Below are 19,829 nucleotides of genomic sequence, written 5' to 3'. Positions count from 1 at the left end.
GAGGAGGAGGGTGGTCCCGTGCCATCAGCCAGCAGAAATATGACAGGAAGTGTGGGAGTTGGGGGGAAGGAGGGGGAGGTGGTGGTGGTGGTAGTGGTGGTGTTGGGTGGGTGGGTGTTGCATGCACGCTCCCCTCCCCCCTTTTCACCTCCCAGCACCTCCTTCCTCTCCCCCGATGTGGCCTCCTCCACGACGTCCCGCCCTCCCTCTTCTCCTCCTCCTCCTCCTCCCACATTCAGTGGGACCGAGGCCTACTTACGTTACTGGACTCGTGTTTCAGTAATGTGGCTTACAGAGGCGACGTCGAGAAGAGACAAGTGCTCTTAGTTTTGGAGAGAGAGAGAGAGAGAGAGAGAGAGAGAGAGAGAGAGAGAGAGAGAGAGAGAGAGAGAGAGAGAGAGAGAGAGATCTGAAAGTATAATGAGCGACAGACGCAACCTTGACGCACGAGGATACAGCCAAAGAAGAAGAAAAAAAAAAGAAAGGATGGTCCGAGACCCGAATCGCCTCACAGATCATGGTGATGGTCTGAATGGTATGCCGCGGTGCAGACCATGGTAGCTATGGTGCGGTGTATGGCACTACCTACGGTGCAGGCCCATTGAACACGACTGTACGAACTCTTCACCAAGACTCTACGACTCTTGAGCACCACCATACGACCCAGAGGTATATGACGACCTAGCCTCTGACCTGATGCTTCAGGGTCAGGTCAAATGTCAAGGTACCATCACCTAAAAAGGGTAGTACCGTTGTGGTCAGAGGGGTCGTTCGTACCGTTGTGGTCAGAGGGGTCGTACGTACCGTTGTGGTCAGAGGGGTCGTACGTACCGTTGTGGTCAGAGGGGTCGTACGTACCGTTGTGGTCAGAGGGGTCGTACGTACCGTTGTGGTCAGAGGGGTCGTACGTACCGTTGTGGTCAGAGGGGGTCGTACGTACCGTTGTGGTCAGAGGGGTCGTACGTACCGTTGTGGTCAGAGGGGTCGTACGTACCGTTGTGGTCAGAGGGGTCGTACGTACCGTTGTGGTCAGAGGGGTCGTACGTACCGTTGTGGTCAGAGAGATCATACGTACCGTTGTGGTCAGAGGGGTCTTACGTACCGTTGTGGTCAGATGGGTCGTACGTACCGTTGTGGTCAGAGGGGTCGTACGTACCGTTGTGGTCAGAGGGGGTCGTACGTACCGTCGCGCCCGGAGAGTTTAAAGTCATGGTAAAGATCATAGTGGGAAGTCATGGAAGGGGTCATACGAAAGGTCATGACACATGATAAATACACGTCCCAGGGTGAAGGTCAGGGTGAAACTCAAACACACAGGAAACATAGTGGTGGTGGGTGTGTGAAGGTGGAAGCCAACACTGAAATTTCCATGATGCTGGAGGATATGGTGGCCAGAGTGAGGTCCCCGTAGATGGTGGAGAATATAGTGGCCACAGTGAGGTCTCCGTAGATGGTGGAGAATATAGTGGCCACAGTGAGGTCTCCGTAGATGGTGGAGAATATGGTGGCCACAGTGAGGTCTCCGTAGATGGTGGAGAATATAGTGGCCATAGCGAGGTCTCCGTAGATGGTGGAGAATATAGTGGCCACAGTGAGGTCTCCGTAGATGGTGGAGAATATAGTGGCCACAGTGAGGTCCCCATAGATGGCGGAGAATATAGTGGCCACAGTGAGGTCTCCGTAGATGGTGGAGAATATAGTGGCCACAGTGAGGTCTCCGTAGATGGTGGAGAATATGGTGGCCACAGTGAGGTCTCCGTAGATGGTGGAGAATATAGTGGCCACAGTGAGGTCTCCGTAGATGGTGGAGAATATAGTGGCCACAGTGAGGTCTCCGTAGATGGTGGAGAATATAGTGGCCACAGTGAGGTCCCCGTAGATGGTGGAGAATATAGTGGCCATAGCGAGGTCTCCATAGATGGTGGAGAATATAGTGGCCACGGTGAGGTCTCTGTAGATGGTGGAGAATATAGTGGCAACAGTGAGGTCTCCGTAGATGGTGGAGAATATGGTGGCCACAGTGAAGTCTCCGTAGATGGTGGAGAATATAGTGGCCACAGTGAGGTCTCCGTAGATGGTGGAGAATATGGTGGCCATAGCGAGGTCTCCGTAGATGGTGGAGAATATAGTGGCCACAGTGAGGTCTCCGTAGATGGTGGAGAATATAGTGGCCACAGTGAGGTCTCCATAGATGGTGGAGAATATAGTGGCCACAGTGAGGTCTCCATAGATGGTGGAGAATATGGTCGTCTTAATAAAGCCCCCCCAAGTCCCCATGGTGATGGGGAATATGGTGATCTCACTGGGTGGTAGAGAAGGTACTGGTGATAGCCAAGGCCAGACGTTGGGCGAGTGGCCATTGAAGGAAGGGATGAAGGAGGGAGAGTGGGTGCCAAGCCCACCGCCACACACTGAAGGAGGGGTGAAGGAGGGAGAGTGGGTGCCAAACCCACCGCCACACACTGAAGGAGGGGGTGAAGGAGGGAGAGTGGGTGCCAAGCCCACCGCCACACACTGAAGGAGGGGGTGAAGGAGGGAGAGTGGGTGCCAAGCCCACCGCCACACACTGAAGGAGGGGGTGAAGGAGGGAGAGTGGGTGCCAAACCCACCGCCACACACTGAAGGAGGGGGTGAAGGAGGTGCCAAGCCCTCGTCAGCCAGCCAGCGGGATTGCACAACCGTTCTCTCACCGACAAAGCATAACAGTTCCCCAACAATAAATGGCTTATTATACTCCCTGACAAGTGGCTTCCCCCCTCCTCTCCATCTATTCCCCTCCCTGACGTATACCAAGGATAACTTACGGGGGAACTTTGCCTGGCAGGACTTACCTCAGCTCCTGGGGATCATTGCTAGAAGGGACACTGAGGAAGCCTCGACAAAGCAACGTAAAAGTTCCCCATCAGTAAATACCTAATTCCAACTCCCTGACAAAAATGGCTCCCTCCCTCCTCTCCCTCACCACGGAGGAACCCCCTGACGGACCATGAGTGAACATACGGGGAAACTCTTACCTCACAGGACTTTCCCCACCTCCTGGGGATGAGATGGGGGGGGGGGGTAGTATTGAGGGGGAGAAAAAGAAGAAGGGAGGAACGTGGACGTCTACTGAGTTTCCGGAACGGTAAACATTTGTCGTCACATTGATTTCTACGTAAAACCATGAGCTGGGGTTCATGCTTGGCGTGGGTACGAACGCGGAGTTCACAGTGTGGCAGCTGGCGTGGGTGTGGGCGTTATGGCTGGCCTGGGTGTTGAGAGAGAGGGAGCGAGGGAGGGCGTGCGTAGGTGATGTTTAGGTTTAGAATTACAAGAAGCTGCGGAGAGGCAACAGGAAGGTGACCAGGCGCGCGTGTGTGCGAACAAGACCACGACCAGGAGAACGAACCATGTCAGAGATTATAAGGCGTTGGCGTGGACGTTGGCTCGAGCAGGCGTGGATGATATGGGGCGAGGGGCATTAGGGCTGCGGCGCCGTGGGTGTTGAGTTGGCGTGGATGATTAGGCGCCGCGGAGCTTGCAGTTACGTTGGTACCCACGTGGTTTGGGCGTGGAGTAGGCGTGGCTCTTAAGGTGGCGTTGGTGTCCACGACGTGGGGCGCTGACGCACCGTGGACGACGAAGGTTTGGGTAAAACGCTGAGCTCCACGCTCGCGCGAGGAGGTGACATGGCGTGGGCGGTGTGGTGTGGGTAGCTTAGTTGAAATCCACGATGCAGGCGTTGACCTGGCGTAAGACTTGGGCAATGATGATGATGATGAGGAGGAGGAGGAGGAGGAGGATGAGAAGGAGGAGGAGGAGAGGAGGAGAGGAAGAGCAGGAGGACGATGATGATGGGGGGAAAGGGAGAGGGGCATTCTGAGGTAGCGTAAGTACGGGGAGTTGCGTGCACGTTGATGACGACATCAGTAATTCATGAGGAATGGAGTCGATACAACAGAGAGATGGCGAGATGGCTCTCGGCTCCGTCTTACTTTCACTAAGCATTTCAAGATATCTCTCGGGGATGCTGGTAGCATTCTCTGACCCTGTACGATCCACGAGAGAGAGAGAGAGAGAGAGAGAGAGAGAGAGAGAGAGAGAGAGAGAGAGAGAGAGAGAGAGAGAGAGAGAGAGACTCTTATAAGGATCTTCTAACTTATATATTATATACTTCCAAGACACGTTCCCTTTAACATATCACGAGTGATAGTATGGTCAGTTATATCATTTAGAAGGAAGTATGAATTAGAGAACAGACTAACCCAGGGAATATATATATATATATATATATATATATATATATATATATATATATATATATATATATATATATATATATATATATATATATCATGGTACTGTTGTAATATCATCAAAGGTTTTCTCTGGAAACGTAAAATGTTGAAGTGTCAAAGTCTTAAAAAAAAAATTCTCGCGAATCAAAGAAGCAAGACCACTGAACTCGTACTCTGTGGCCGTGACGTGAGCAGTGAACCGGCATGGGCTGGCTCTGCAGGTGGCGTGGAAGGCATGGGTTGGCTCTGCAGGTGGCGTGGAAGGCATGGACTGACTCTGCAGGTGGCGTGGAAGGCATGGGCTGGCTCTGCAGGTGGCGTGGAAGGCATGGGTTGGCTCTGCAGGTGGCGTGGAAGGCATGGGTTGGCTCTGCAGGTGGCGTGGAAGGCATGGACTGACTCTGCAGGTGGCGTGGAAGGCATGGGCTGACTCTGCAGGTGGCGTGGAAGGCATGGGTTGGCTCTGCAGGTGGCGTGGAAGGCATGGGTTGGCTCTGCAGGTGGCGTGGAAGGCATGGGTTGGCTCTGCAGGTGGCGTGGAAGGCATGGGCTGGCTCTGCAGGTGGCGTGGAAGGCATGGACTGACTCTGCAGGTGGCGTGGAAGGCATGGGCTGACTCTGCAGGTGGCGTGGAAGGCATGGGCTGGCTCTGCAGGTGGCGTGGAAGGCATGGGTTGGCTCTGCAGGTGGCGTGGAAGGCATGGGTTGGCTCTGCAGGTGGCGTGGAAGGCATGGGCTGGCTCTGCAGGTGGCGTGGAAGGCATGGGTTGGCTCTGCAGGTGGCGTGGAAGGCATGGGTTGGTTCTGCAGGTGGGATAACATCGTGGTCGTGAGATTTCGCGATTGTTAGGTCAACACACAAGCTTCAATGTCGTGACCATCTTATGGGCCTCCGTGGTGTAGCGGTCAGCGTTGACCACCGTGACGCATTCACGGGTCGCCAGAGGTCGAGCACATAGGCTCGAGTCCTGGTTGCGGCAGTCAGTCCACAGTCAACGCAGCTGTTCATCCTCCTCTAGATTTTGCTCGATGAAAATGGGCATTCCGTATGTCATTTTCATAACGTACACGTTCTTGTGAGCCAGGAAATGAGTGGTGCTAGGGTTGTACACGTCAGTGTGAACCAGGAGACGTGTGCTCCAGTGTGAGCTAGGAAATGTGTATTGCTACAGCTGTACACGTCAGTGTGAGCTAGGAGACGAGTACTGCTACAGCTGTACACGTCAGTGTGAGCTAGGAGACGAGTACTGCTACAGCTGTACACGTCAGTGTGAGCTAGGAAATGTGTATTGCTACAGCTGTACACGTCAGTGTGAGCTAGGAGACGAGTACTGCTACAGCTGTACACGTCAGTGTGAGCTAGGAGACGTGTACTGCTACAGCTGTACACGTCAGTGTGAGCTAGGAGACGTGTACTGCTACAGCTGTACACATCAGTTTGGGCCGTGAGACGTGTGCTGGTGAGGCGGTACGCGTCAGTGAACCAGGAGACACACGTACTGATAAGGCTGTGCACGTCATTGTGAGACAGATACGTCAGTGTGGGGGCAGGAGACACGTGCTGCCAAGGGGTGCACACATCAGTATGAACCAAGAGACGTGTATACTGCGGGTCTTGCTCGCAACAACGCCCCCTCGGCCCCCCCTTAGTCTGCCAGCAGCTACCGTACCACAGTCAAGAGTGACCTCACTCACAGCTCGCCCCCGCTGACTCAGAGACCAGGGCACGCAATGGGTTTCCTTACTTGAAGGTCAACATGTGAGACAGGGTCTGTTCTGCCTCGTCTCACCGCATCATACATATATATACATGTGCTTTGTGTGATTCATAACCACCCTCTCTCCTCACTGACATAGAAAAGTGGTGACTAAGTAAACTTAACAGTTCTTCATACATTGTGGAGCAAGTCAAGATGTATTTGGAAGAATGTCAGTACTCCTAGGAGCTCAAGATGGATTTGGAGGAATATCACACTACTCTCATGAGCTTCTTTGGTGCAACAGTGTTTAGACCTGGGCAGGAGACCGTCCACCTATACAGGTAACCCAGCATAGCTGCTTCTCCTTCCCTAAGCCGTTGGTCGGCCAATGCCACGTCGGCCATCGTAAACAAGAAGAAAGACCCACAATATTTTCCCTTTTCCAACTGATACACACGTACATGACGCAAGGCTGATCCTTTTCCCCACTCAAAATTACATAAATGTCACGACATCTCCCTTGATTCATAAGTAACACACAGACCTGATCTGAAAATCACTTTCCTACAGCTGAAACACAAAATGAGCCACTTTCAGTGTTTCCTTATCAGTCAAATAGGGTGAGAAGATATCCATGTGTTGTTAAGAGACTTGCTCTATACCAGCAGCCACGGGTACGCGTATTCCTGGCCCTTAAGTCCAGCTTTATTTGTTGGACTCGTTGGAAATGAGTTGGCCAATGCCATGGCAAAAGATGGATCTAAGAATCCGCTCCGGCGTTTGCCTCAGGGACTGATCCCAAATCCTCAGCCAGATCTAATCCGCTCCGGCGTTTGCCTCAGGGACTGATCCCAAATCCTCAGCCAGATCTAATCCGCTCCGGCGTTTGCCTCAGGGACTGATCCCAAATCCTGAGCCAGATCTAATCCACTCCGGCGTTTGCCTCAGGGACTGATCCCAAATCCTGAGCCAGATCTAATCCGCTGCGGCGTTTGCCTCAGGGACCGATCCCAAATCCTCAGCCAACCTACTGTTGTGTCTAAGGTTCATGTGTCGTTCTCGCACACCGTCAGTCCCAAGGAAGGACATTACCGGGTACATCAGCGTCATCAGTGCTAGAGGAAGGTGGTATGTAACACACCAATACAAAGACAGTGTATAGCAAGCCACTCTGTATGATGCACTTGTCTATGTTCATCTCACTGTCCAACTTTCCTCCCCTGATCCTCTCTTACCCTGTATCTGTTTATCTAACAGTCACTCCTTCCCTTACCTTCTCTCACCTCGACCCAAAGGCTAATGTTGAAAAGTTAAATGATACCCCGGAAACTTTCCTTCCTTGACAGAGAACATCTTATATATAGAAAAGATAATGGCTTAACAAAGGAATACTTGTGTATAATCATCATTGTGATAATGATAGCCAATTGTGCAATTCTCTTAATCAAATTTACATTTCTTTTACGAAGTGAGTTTGTTAGTTTAAAGATGGTTATGAATAACTTGAGAATAGTTCTTGCAGGGTTGAACTCAGGTTAGTATACATACACACACACACACACACACACACACACACATATATATATATATATATATATATATATATATATATATGGAGATGAGGACATAGGGGTTTATGAGGGAGGACGTACCATGTACCCCTCCTCTGCCCCAGCTTGTCGAAACAAGGGCAGGTACGTCAGCACGGCCTCTGAAGCACACATGAAGCTGGGAACATGTGACTGACCTCGTAAATACCTGGGCTTGTGAGAGGGTGAGGGAGGGGCAGAGTGTAAGTAAAGTCTAGTCAGGGAGGCCCCCCCAGTGTAAAAATAACAGGAGGGGAAAAAAAATAAATGATGAATAAAAGTCGAACGAACCATACGTCTGCTGTGTCACTCACGAAGCGAGACTCATGGTGTCATTATCCTCACCTTCGTCGTTATCATCATGATGACGAGGAGTGAAGATGAAGCTACGGTCATGATCATCATGATCGTCAGTTACCAAGGCCATCGCTAGTGTCAAGTGCCATCACATTCATCATCATCATCATCATCATCATCACTCCCAGTTCCACAAAATGGTCGTCATCATCATCATCACTTGCACCACTACGGTCATCATCATCATCATCATCATCATCACTCCTACACCCATTACTCCCACCCCTTCACTTGGACCAACATGGTCATTATCATAATCTCCACCATCACCATCACCAACCATCACTGTCATCATCATCATCATCATCATCATCATGTGACTTGCACCACAGTACAGCGAGGGTGGGTGAGGGGCATCATCATCAAGGGGTCGGTCTCGGGCAAGCTTCACCACCAGGTTGGTTGGCGGCTGTGCTGGCAAATGTATCCTGATGCTTAACTCGGGCGTTCCTCTCCGCCAGGCGGCTCCTTTATGGATAACATTCTTTGTTATCTCGCCGCGTTGCGAGGGAGGGAGGGAGGGTAAGGGGGGGGGGAGGAAGGGAGTGTCTGGCAAGAGGGAGTGAGAGAGGAAGGAGGAGGAGGAGGAGAAGGAGGAGGAGGAGGAGGAGGAGGACATGCCATTCACAGCTACTTTATGTAGAGCGGGAAGTGTATGTGCCAACTTAGGTAACTATATGTACTGTAAGGATAGGGAGGGGTTCTACACATGTGTGGCTCCGTGTGTGTGTGTGTGTGTGTGTTCATGGTCTGAGCACGGCGATATATAATCCCTCAGGCACGACGGAACGATCCATGAGTACGATGGCACGTTCCGTGAGAACGCCATTACGACCCTCTAAGCAGGGCGGTACGACCCTTGAGGACGACGGTACAGGTCACGGTTATGATTAGGCCTAGTCTTTGACCTGACCCATCAAGGTCAAGTTGAAGGCGCGGGGGATGGGGGAAGGGAGGTAGTGTATCATACCCGAGAGTCGTACTCGAAACCATCGTGTTCAATGGGTTGTTGAACATGCACGTATCTTCATACGAACGTGCGTGTGCTTTGTACGAACGTGCGTATGCTTTGTACGAGCGTTAGTGTGCTTTGTACGAACGTGCGTGTGCTTTGTACGAACGCGCTGATGTAGGTGGATGCACGTGAGTGGTGGGAAGGTCCAAGGACTGGCCAGCGGGGGTGACACTCACGCTACGACCCGTCAACGACGACTACTGCGGAGGACACGACAATAACTACGCGCCCTTACGTCACCTCCAGCCCCGCACCCCCATCCCTCCCTCAACCCTCCACACCCGTCTGGATGGAACACCAAGGAACACTACTCGGCCTTGCGTCACCGCCAGGAGCCCCACTGGTGATGGGTGGGGAAGACCTGTGGTGCTGGGGAGATGGAGGAGGACAGAGTAGGGAGGAGGGTGTGTGTGTGTGTGTGTGTCATGGTTCTTCCCCGATAGTGCGGGTGTTTGGGAAGGTAAGGCCGAGAGAAGGCCACTGTGTGAGGAGGAGAGGGGTGGGGTGTGTGTGCACGAGCCTTGGCAAGAGGCCACTGGACTCTCCTTGGCCAAAGTACCGTCAACACACTTGCTGTATGTCCGTCTGCTGATCGACTGACCCTACTCGGGTACACACACAACCCCCGTCGTGCTGCGGTATGGGAGAAGAGAGAGAGAGAGAGAGAGAGAGAGAGAGAGAGAGAGAGAGAGAGAGAGAGAGAGAGAGAGAGAGAGAGACCACAAAAGGAAGGGAAGAAAGAGAGAACAAAAGAGTAGGAAGCGTAGGAGAAATGATATAAGGGAAGCGAAAAATCAAGAACAAAAAGACAGAGATCAGAATACGAGGAAATTGGCCTGCATACAGAGTAAGATGAAAAAAAAAAAAAGGGGGGCTCGCCTGTACGCATGTGCTGGAAATAAGAAATACATTTGCTTTACACGGAACTTCTCGAAGGAGCATGACAAACGTGAACCATCTTGCAGTAACTTAGTTAATCATATGAGAAAAACCGTCCTATTATTAGCACGTTCATCACAATTTATTGACAAACGTATCGTGATAGATATGAAAAAACGAGGTTAGGCACACACACACACACACACACACACACACACACACACAGAGCAATACAGCATGTCACAGGAAGTTACCAACATAGATGCTTGCAGTGAGAGAGGCCATATGCTTGAGGAACACTGAACACTCACCTGCCTAATGATGTTATCTCACCTACATTCTGCAGCCGACGCACCAATCCTGCCTCCAGTCCTAGCGTTCACCCTCAGCTCCAGTCCTAGCACTAACCCTCAGCAGCCACAGTCCTAGCACTAACCCTCAGCTCCCGTCAGCAGCCACAGCGCAGGAGGCAAGGATCAGGTGAGTGCGAGACATAAACTTCAATCTGTATGAGAGTTTGTGTATACCGTATGGTGTATAAGGACGTTAGACTGCATGTGCCATGAAGGCATGAAGGCGCACATGAGGGTTTTCGTGTATATGACTGTGTTTATAGATTTATCTTATATGTGGGAAACATACTTGGGCCTATATGTGAGCTTGGGTATTGTCGTGTGTAGGTAGATGTTTATGTGCGTGTATGTGTGGACGCAAAGGTATGTATGTGTCCATATACCGGTGTTTGAGCATGAATTTGTGTGTCTAGTTATGTGAACTTCTACGTGCTCGTAGGACGACGTACATTCTTGATGCCTGGAAGTATATGAAAACTTCGAAAATACTTTCTTGACCTAACTGAGCACGACGGTACGATCCCTGATTAGGAAGGTACGACCCTTGGGCACCGTGGTTCCGAGTCTTGGGGCATGACGTCCTGGCTTCCCTCAGGGGTCAGGTTGAAGGCCAGGTATGTACAGAAACATCTGGTATATATATGAGGAGGTCCTGAGGTACGTGAACGTTTACAGACCTGGTCATACACGCTATATGGTACTCAATCATTGTTTGATTCTGTTTCCTGGTATCAGAACCTCAAGTGAACATACAAAGGTGTATGAAAAGGTATCACCATGTATGAATACATATGAAATGTATCAAAATATGTATATCAAGATATAAATGTACGTGTATTCACAAGTACACATACGTATGCAAGTGTATATGTGCTGCATGACCATAAAGGTTTACTTGTGTATAACAGTGTACGTCAACATGTATAGGAACAAGAAGAGTATGCACGGCTGCATGAGAATGAGTGAGAGTGTATAAGGAGTGCATGAATCTTAATAAGGATGCATGAATGTATGAATAATAAAGGTAGTTGAGGATGCAGGGATGTGACTCTGTGTGTGTGTGTGTGTATTTGACCGTCTGTGATGGAGCATAAGATCATACTATTTTGTATGATTGTGTCTCTGGGTATGTATCCATACTTACATATCCATATCCGCACACGCTAAGGTGTATGGGGATTCAATGGGTACAGAGAGTGTATATATGGCGATATGGAAGGTATGATTAGGTGTAGGAGGGTGTGTCTGGTGTTTGGACGTTATATTTGGGTAGACGGGGGTATATTTGCACAAAACGAAGAGTATATTTGGGTGTATATGGGGTAAATTTAACACTGCTGAAGACACATTTGAGAACGTAACCTTGCATTCGTTGGGTGGGACACTGGTGTGTGTAAAAGGATGTAAGTGTGTAAGTGTGTGTGTGTGTGTGTGTGTGTGTGTGTGTGTGCGAGCTCGCGTAAAGGCATGAAAGCCACTTTCACACAGAGACAATGAAGATTTTAACTAGTCATAACGTGGCTGTATAAAGTCTGCCACTGGCTGTCCTGGTCACGTTCAACATTCTCCTCTCTCTCTCTGTGGTAGGCAGCCACCGACCAGGGAGGTGGTATATATTAACAGTAATACCCGCCTGGGTATCGTCGGGAGGGGTTAGTGATGGCTGCACAGTGAACCAGCACTTCAGTGGCTGTCAGGACACTACTCCCTTTGGAGCCCAGATAGCTGCCTTCTTTTCCTAGCCTCACCCGCACGAGGGCTGCTGGCTCTCATATCTCAAACAAACAAACCCTACATCTCACACATAACACTTGATAACTCAGATAACTCACACGACTCACGTTCTTCGTAACTCTATGTTTTCCTGCAACGAGTGCCTCCCGGTCTTCTGGGCTCTAAACCTTAGGACAAATTTTGTCGTAAGAACTCGTAAGGAACACATACACCCCAAACACCAGTGGCGTGCCAGAGGGTTTTGCTCTGGGACCATCGCTCTTCTTGATATACTAGACGGTGAATGATTTGTCAGAAGGCCAGAATATGTTTACAGATGATGATGCTAGAAATCCAGAATATGTTTACAGATGATGATGCTAGAAGGCCAGAATGCTAACAGATGATGCTAGAAGGCCAGAATATGTTTACAGATGATGATGCTAGAAGGCCAGAATATGTTTACGGATGATGATGCTAGAAGGCCAGAATATGTTTACAGATGATGATACTAGAAGGCCAGAATATGTTTACAGATGATGATGCTAGAAGGCCAGAATATGTTTACAGATGATGATGCTAGAAGGCCAGAATATGTTTACAGATGATGATGCTAGAAGGCCAGAATATGTTTACAGATGATGATGCTAAAGTCCTGGGGGAAGCTACAAAAGAAGAGGGTTGCATCAACGTACAAGGGGACCTGGGCAAACTCTAAAGCTGGTCCGATACAACATTGATGAAATTCAACACCGAGAGCCAATACCACCTGGCTAGAAATAAGCCGCAGGAATCTGTGTTCGAGAGAGACCTGGGAGTCGACATTTGTCTCTTACCAACCGCCTGAATCAGCTGACGTATGACAAAACCGCATTCTGATACAAGGCAAAGGGAAATATTCAGAGCGTTGTTCACATCTTAAATCAGGCTAAAACCAGAATATCTTTCCCAGGTTTGGTCCCCGCTCCTGAAAAAGAAAAAAGAGCAGCAACAGAAGAGGGTCTGAGGAAAACAAGAGAGACTCTGTTATAATCAAGACAGTATCAAATAGAGGGAAAGGTTCGAGGCCTTGTCTTCGTCCGTCATGGAAGAGAGAAGATTAATGGAAGTGTTCAAACCAGTGTGATGAAGTCATCAGTGAACACTTCTCCGAAACAAGCAATGACAGAGCAACCAGAGGCCACAACATGAAAACAAGCAAGAAACTTGTTGAGGAAGATGCAGTATATAAGTACTTTAAATGTATAAGTGGAAGAATATAATAAACTCAGTGACTCAACTATGAATATGGACACCATATAGAAGTTCAAAAAAGTTGTCTGACAGCAGAGAACTTCGAGAGGTGAGGCTTCAAGAGAGTGGGGTACCATGAGTGTAGAACTCCCTCCCCATACAGTACAAACAGGTACATCCACACACACACACACACACACACACACACACACACACACACACACACACACACAATGATATGTTTATGTTACAAAGAATGCTGCCTTGTCTTCAATAATCATCTCTTTTGTGTCCTAAAATCGTGACTCGTATTCACTAAATGTGCTCATGATATCTGTCTCTACATAGCTATTTTTTCACTGTCTTCCCATGTATTTCTATGACGTCCATGGGTTATCCCAAGGAAGTTCTACCTACACATGACCAATTTCTTATCCCAGCTGCTGAAGCCATCAATCAAAAGCCTTTAAATCATGTCAGTACTTAGAGATGGACATATACGGGTCAGTAATATGTCATACATTAACGTATAAGGCTTACCCGTACACTCCGCTATACCTACATGGTCATGCCAGCTTGCGTGGCGAAACTGTCGTGAAGATGTTTGACATTACTGATATAATTATCATGATGATCAAGATTATTATCATTATCAGTATTAGTAGTAGTAGTGGCAGTATCATTATTTTTATCATTATGTCACAGTTAGTCAAAATAATTATCATGCTATCGTTAATGATGATAGTGATTATATGGAGCGGTCAGGGGAATCGTCTGCAGGGCTTGGCCTCGGATAAAGAGGGCTCTGGTGTCGGTGCATTTTACTACATGCCAGCTGGAGAGTGGACGTAATCAAATAAGGCCGTTCTTCCTCTGTTCCTGGCGCTACTTTCCAGCAAGAGAAACGGCATAATATATCAATATATATATATATATATATATATATATATATATATATATATATATATATATATATATATATATATATATTCTTCTTTCATACTATTTGCCATTTCCCGCGTCAGCGAGACAGCGTTAAGAACAGAGGACTTGGGCCTCTGGGGAAACATCCTCACCCGGCCCCCTTCTCTGTTCCTTCCTTTGGAAAATTAAAAGAAAAAAAAAATCGAGAGGGGAGGATTTCCAGCCCCCCGCTCCCTTCCCTTTTAGTCGCCTTCTACGACACGCAGGGATAATATATATATATATATATATATATATATATATATATATATATATATATATATATATATATATATATATATAGCATTATTCTATTATCGTTATCTCTAGCTAGGCGTGGATATTGGGCAGAGGTACTCGCACTTGGCAAGGTTGGGCGTATCAGCTTACACAAAGTATCCATCCATCGATCTATCAACCAATCTAAAGGGTAGACTGAACAGGGGGTTAGCTGTACTCTAAATGCCCTTACCAGAACGTGCCCATGGTTTCAGATCATCCATAAGCAACGACTCAAGCCTCTGAAAACATTGAAATGATAATTAGAAGAGCGTTACCTCATGACACAAATTGTTATTTTCATTCAGATGAGTCTCCTGGAACCCCGAATAACCTCTTTACTGGTCTCTCCTGGAATTCCAGGTTCCCAGCTGCCAACGGTCTTCTAGATATCCAAGACCCACAACTCTCCTCATTCTCCAGAGCTCATCCATGTCTAGTGGATTATCCAGGTCTTCGGATCTCCATGGTTTCTCTGGGTATCACCTGGGTCTTCAGGTCTGGTAAGTCCTTGTATTTTCCTAATATTTGGATCTGTCGATTCCTTCTATATTCCAAGTCTTCGGGACTTCTAAGTCCTGGTATCTCCCTGGCTCTCAAGTCTCTGAAGTCTTTGGAGGCTGTCCACGTCTTTTGGAACGTCTGGTTTCCAGCGTCTCAAAAGTTTCTCCGAGTCATAAAGCTCCCCTGTGTTTCAGAGGACCTCACATCTCCCAGCTTCTCCTATAATTCTGGGGTTTGGGTCTCCAGGTCCTCGGCGTCTGTAAGGTTCATTCGTCTCCCACGTCCTCCAGCCTCCTAGACCCGTTAGTCATCTAAGCACTCGAGTCTTCTAGGTTCTAAGATCTACCAAGTTATTCCATCTTCTCAGATCTTCAAGATCCTTAGGTACCGGAGATCCTCGAATCTCCCAGGCCTTCAGCGTTGCCTTAGGGCTGGGTATTTCCCAGTTCCATAGACCAACATGGTCCTGGGCCTCTTAGTACTCGGATCTCGCAGACCATCATCTTTAAAAAACCCATATTCTCATTCTCTGGTCTATGGACGCTCATGTTCCTTGGCCTTTGCATGTTTTGAGGTCTCCTAGTTCCTCAGGTGTTCTGGAATCTTGAATTTTCTGTTTTTGAGTCTTCTAGATCTTCAGGTGACCCAACTCCTTGGTTTTTCCATTTTGGGGGGCCTCTCAGATCTTCAGGTGTCCCAGCTATTTGACTTTTCCATATTTTTGGGTCTCCAAGATCTTCAGGTGTTCCAGCCCCATGGCTCTCCTAGGACTTCTGGTCCCCTGGGTCCTCCGTTTTCTCGGGGTGAGGCAGCAAAGAGGCGAGGCAGAGAGTATGGCCGTGAGGAAACCGCTGTACAAACTCTCTTCCTCTTTCGCCTTCTTCTCGTCTTCCAGCCCCTCTCCTTCCGAGCCTTCCTCACTGCCCTTTTCACCATTCTTCTCTCGATTATCTTCCCGACCCATCACTCCCTTTATCATTTACCTTTTCCTCATCCTCCACCTTCTTCTTATCGTCTTCTTCGCCTTCCTCCTCCTCCTCCTCCACGGGTGACTTGCTCTTTTTCCTGGAAGCTGCAGAGCTGGAGGCGGCGGCGGCCTGATTGCGTCATAGCCTCAGCTTGGATCGAACACCAGTCTCGCCATACCTCCTGGAACCTCCTCTACCACCACCACTACCACCACCAAGACACCGACCGCCATGCCTCCGCCCAACCCGGTGTGCGTGTGTATGTGTGTGTGTGTGTGTGTGTGTGTGTGTGTGTGTGTGTGTGTGTGTGTGTGTGTGTGTGTGTGTGTGTGTGTGTGTGCCTCAGTTACATTCTTACGTAACGTACGACAATAAACACCCACAGATAAACCAAAAAAACATATTTCATCAATGAGGAACACACGTAGTCACTGAGCTATCCACATCAGACGTGCGGACATGAACAAAAACACACATACGTCCAAACACAACTACATGTGGCTTGATACGAAGCACAAACACTTCACACAAACACACACATACTTCACAAGGACACAATGAGACTTAAGCCTTCCCCACATACAAACTCCCTGTCTCAACCCCCAGCACACGGCTCACGTCTCCTCCCTCCAACACAAGCACCAAGCCTTCCGTCTCTCTCTTCTCTCTCTCTCTCTCTCTCTCTCTCTCTCTCTCTCTCTCTCTCTCTCTCTCTCCTTCTCTCTCTAGCACAAACACCAAACCTCACATTTCACCATGCCCTCTTACCCACCCACCTCCACCACACATAGCAGGTCCTTCACCAAGCAATGGCGGCGGCTCATGAAGAGGAGAAAAAAAAAAGAAAGAAAGAGGTGAAAGCACAGAAGGAGGAGTGGGGGCAAGAGGAAAGCCCTACTGGCCGAAGTCAGGCCTTATGAATGTCAGGTCAACCAGGTACATGATGCGCAACTTCTATAATGCTTGCCTGCAGTTATACCACATCGTTATTGCCACTTGCCATTATATAAAGCTTGACGCGCTGCCTTTATACGTTTTACTAACTCTACAATGCTTGCCGGATATGAAATTACATTTTGGTACAGAATTCTAGGAGTAAAGTAATACTGGCATTTGCTTGTGAATGTAATATATATATATTGCGACGTCTAACCCTAGTGTACGTGTGAGCGAGTGTTACAGCGCTGGATCACTATCATGCTATAGGTGAAAATTATCATATCTTATGGTCGTATTCTTGCGTTATGCCAAGTTACCAGTGTCTGAAATCTTTGTGATATCATTTAAGCAATGTAACTGTAACAGTGATTAAGTCTCTTTGGTTCAGTTCCTGACATTATGTATGCATAATATGTACCTATATTCCTTTTTGACCACAGGGAAATGAACTCGATAAGTTCCCAAGTGCACTTTCGTGTAATGATCACATCAGGGGAGATACAAGAAAGAAATATATCAGTCACAGCGCTCAGGAAACCCTACACGTCTATCGGGCGGGACCCCAGTCCATAAAGTGCAGCGCTGTTGCGTGTGTGTGTGTGTGTGTGTGTGTGTGTGTGTGTGTGTGTGTGTGTGTGTGTCCATCTGGGGTGAGTGCCGGACAACTGAGCAAATAAGTGCTTGACGTTCTCATTGTGGTAGCTGCATCGCAGGCATGAGGAAACTTGAGATATGTTCAATCAGTCTTGCGAGCACGGGTGGAGTCCAGGGGGAAGACGGGAAAGAAAAACTCGTGTATGTCTTGGGAGTCTAGTTCGAGACGGGTGTATGTATCTACGGGTGTATTCTAAATGGTTGTGGAGACGGTTGTTTAGTGTATGTGGTGTGTCATATGGGTGTATGTTTCATGGAGTTGATGGCTCACTGGTCATACCCTTCTTCTGATGAAAGGATCGCCGGTTCTAACCCGTCTTCCTGCCTGACCGTGTAGGACGCCTCCCCTCAACTCCCCCCGACCCTGAGCTCACCCAAGTGTAAGGGCGTCAACAGAGTGGGTGGGTGGCTGCCTACACGTGGCACTGAACGCGTCACTACCTTGTGTCCCGCCACGATTTCAGTGTTATGATTTCAGGTAACTCTATGGAACTCAGCAGATTTAGGATATATATATATATATATATATATATATATATATATATATATATATATATATATATATCAAACTGCACCAAGAGCGTTCATAATACCTAACGTAAGGCTATCGGTAACACGTTCGTAAGCTAATAGCCAGAGTGAAGAGAGACAACAATGTTTCTTACACAGTATCAATATCAAGACAGAAAGTGACTATATATATATATATATATATATATATATATATATATATATATATATATATATATATATATATATATATAGAGGACCGGGGACAGCCCTAGTATTCTGTTCTTGGGTGTAGGCTGGAGGCTGTCGCAGAGGGTCTTCGCTTTAACATCCCCTTCCTTTCCGCGGTGCCACAAGAAGCAGGTTTGGATTCTAGAACCAACACTTCCCAGACCAACGCGAGTCTCATTTTCCCATCTCTGCTCTGGACATCACCCCATCCTTACATGACTGAAAACACGGCACATCTCAGGACACTTCATGCCCACAATGAAGACACAGAACACTTTATAACTCAACAACCCGGGGTTCTCCCCAGCAGAGATGTACACACACACATCACATCACTAGATCTGATGACCTATGGTCCCGCCCGATGGACTTGGCCGGCCTCCTGAGCGCTGCAGGATTTTCGTACCTCCAAACTATTTCGGGCAAAGCTTCGTCAGTTTCCTCATACACAGCACGCACTCACCTCCGGACGTCGCATCATTACCCAACTGAACGCCGGAGCACCGGAGCAGCAGGCTGTGAGTGACCCTCACTGCCGATGAAAAGAAATACCCATATCATGGCGTCGGGTATTGACAAGAGGCGCTTACAAGTATCGGAAGCTGTTCCCGTGTACGTGTCACCGCTTCAGACAACAATACAGTCAAACATGGCTGTGGCCACAGTCTCCCCTATGTGATGGGCAGCCAGTGAGACGGCGTTTATATAAACCACCTCCCCCACACCACCCCCTCTTCCCTCCCTACACCTCCCTGTAACATCACCCACAGCACCAGCTCCATCATCCCTATGGGGAACGAAGATGATTAACGAGAGGTAGGCTACTGCGTGAGGTCACGTCGTCTGACACCTTATATGTTCTCCTGCCGAATTCCCCTCCGCCCATATCCCCACCCACACCTAACCTAACCTAAGAGCTTCTATCTGTTACTGCCACCAGCAGCTTCAACGATGTAGACTCGACATTCAGTGCTGTGTCTTGTGTTCTCGTATCTCGTATAGGATCAAGTTATGGTGGGCTATGGAAATAAATAAATGAATAAATAAATAAATGTTTTGCCGTCAGTATGATCTCTGGTCACAGAGTTTGGGTGGTATAAGACGCCGTCTACTTGAGGTTCAACTGCAGGTGAAAAGTCACCTTTGGCGAAGGCTGTACTGGAAATGCAGACTTGTCATAGGACCTCTCGCTCCAGAGGGGTCGACAATGCCCTGCCACTGAAAGTAGCGCAGCTTTGGACTGCAAGAAACAATAAAAAGATCTTGGGTAACACCAGGAGTCATTTATAGGAAAATGGTCCTTGGGTAATCATACATAAAATTAAAGATGTATATTCTTTATTTCATTTTGGAATGGAAGAAGATGAGAAGCGGGAAATGGCAGGGTCAGTGAAAATGGCGAATTGTAAAAGGTTATGGTATGGTTCAGTGACAAGGGAACCGTGATATCAGAGTGTGGCACAGCCGAGGAGATGATGGCTGCTAGCAGGACGCTGGCTGCTCGCTAGCACTCAGGATGGCTAGACGCACTCTAGGGGCCTCTCAGTAAACTGGTGTCGTTATCACAAGACGTCAGAGGAACGCCTACACAGCGCGTGGGAGGGATAGACGTGCGTCTCTCCTGCTGCCCGTGTATGTGTGTGTGTGTGTGTGTGTGTGTGTGTG

At 48.4% G+C, this 19,829-nt stretch overlaps 1 protein-coding gene across 1 annotated transcript in view; it reads right to left on the bottom strand.

Moving 5' to 3' along the window:
* The window catches only part of LOC139755394 (protein rolling stone-like), a 414,311-nt gene that overhangs the window by 314,824 nt on the left and 79,658 nt on the right, over positions 1–19,829 (bottom strand). The window lies entirely within an intron of this gene.

The sequence above is a fragment of the Panulirus ornatus genome, chromosome 19, assembly GCF_036320965.1.
Source record: "Panulirus ornatus isolate Po-2019 chromosome 19, ASM3632096v1, whole genome shotgun sequence".
Lineage (NCBI taxonomy): Eukaryota > Metazoa > Arthropoda > Malacostraca > Decapoda > Palinuridae > Panulirus > Panulirus ornatus.
The sequence above is the reverse complement of the archived record's forward strand: the minus strand, read 5'-3'. Positions and strand labels throughout refer to the sequence as shown.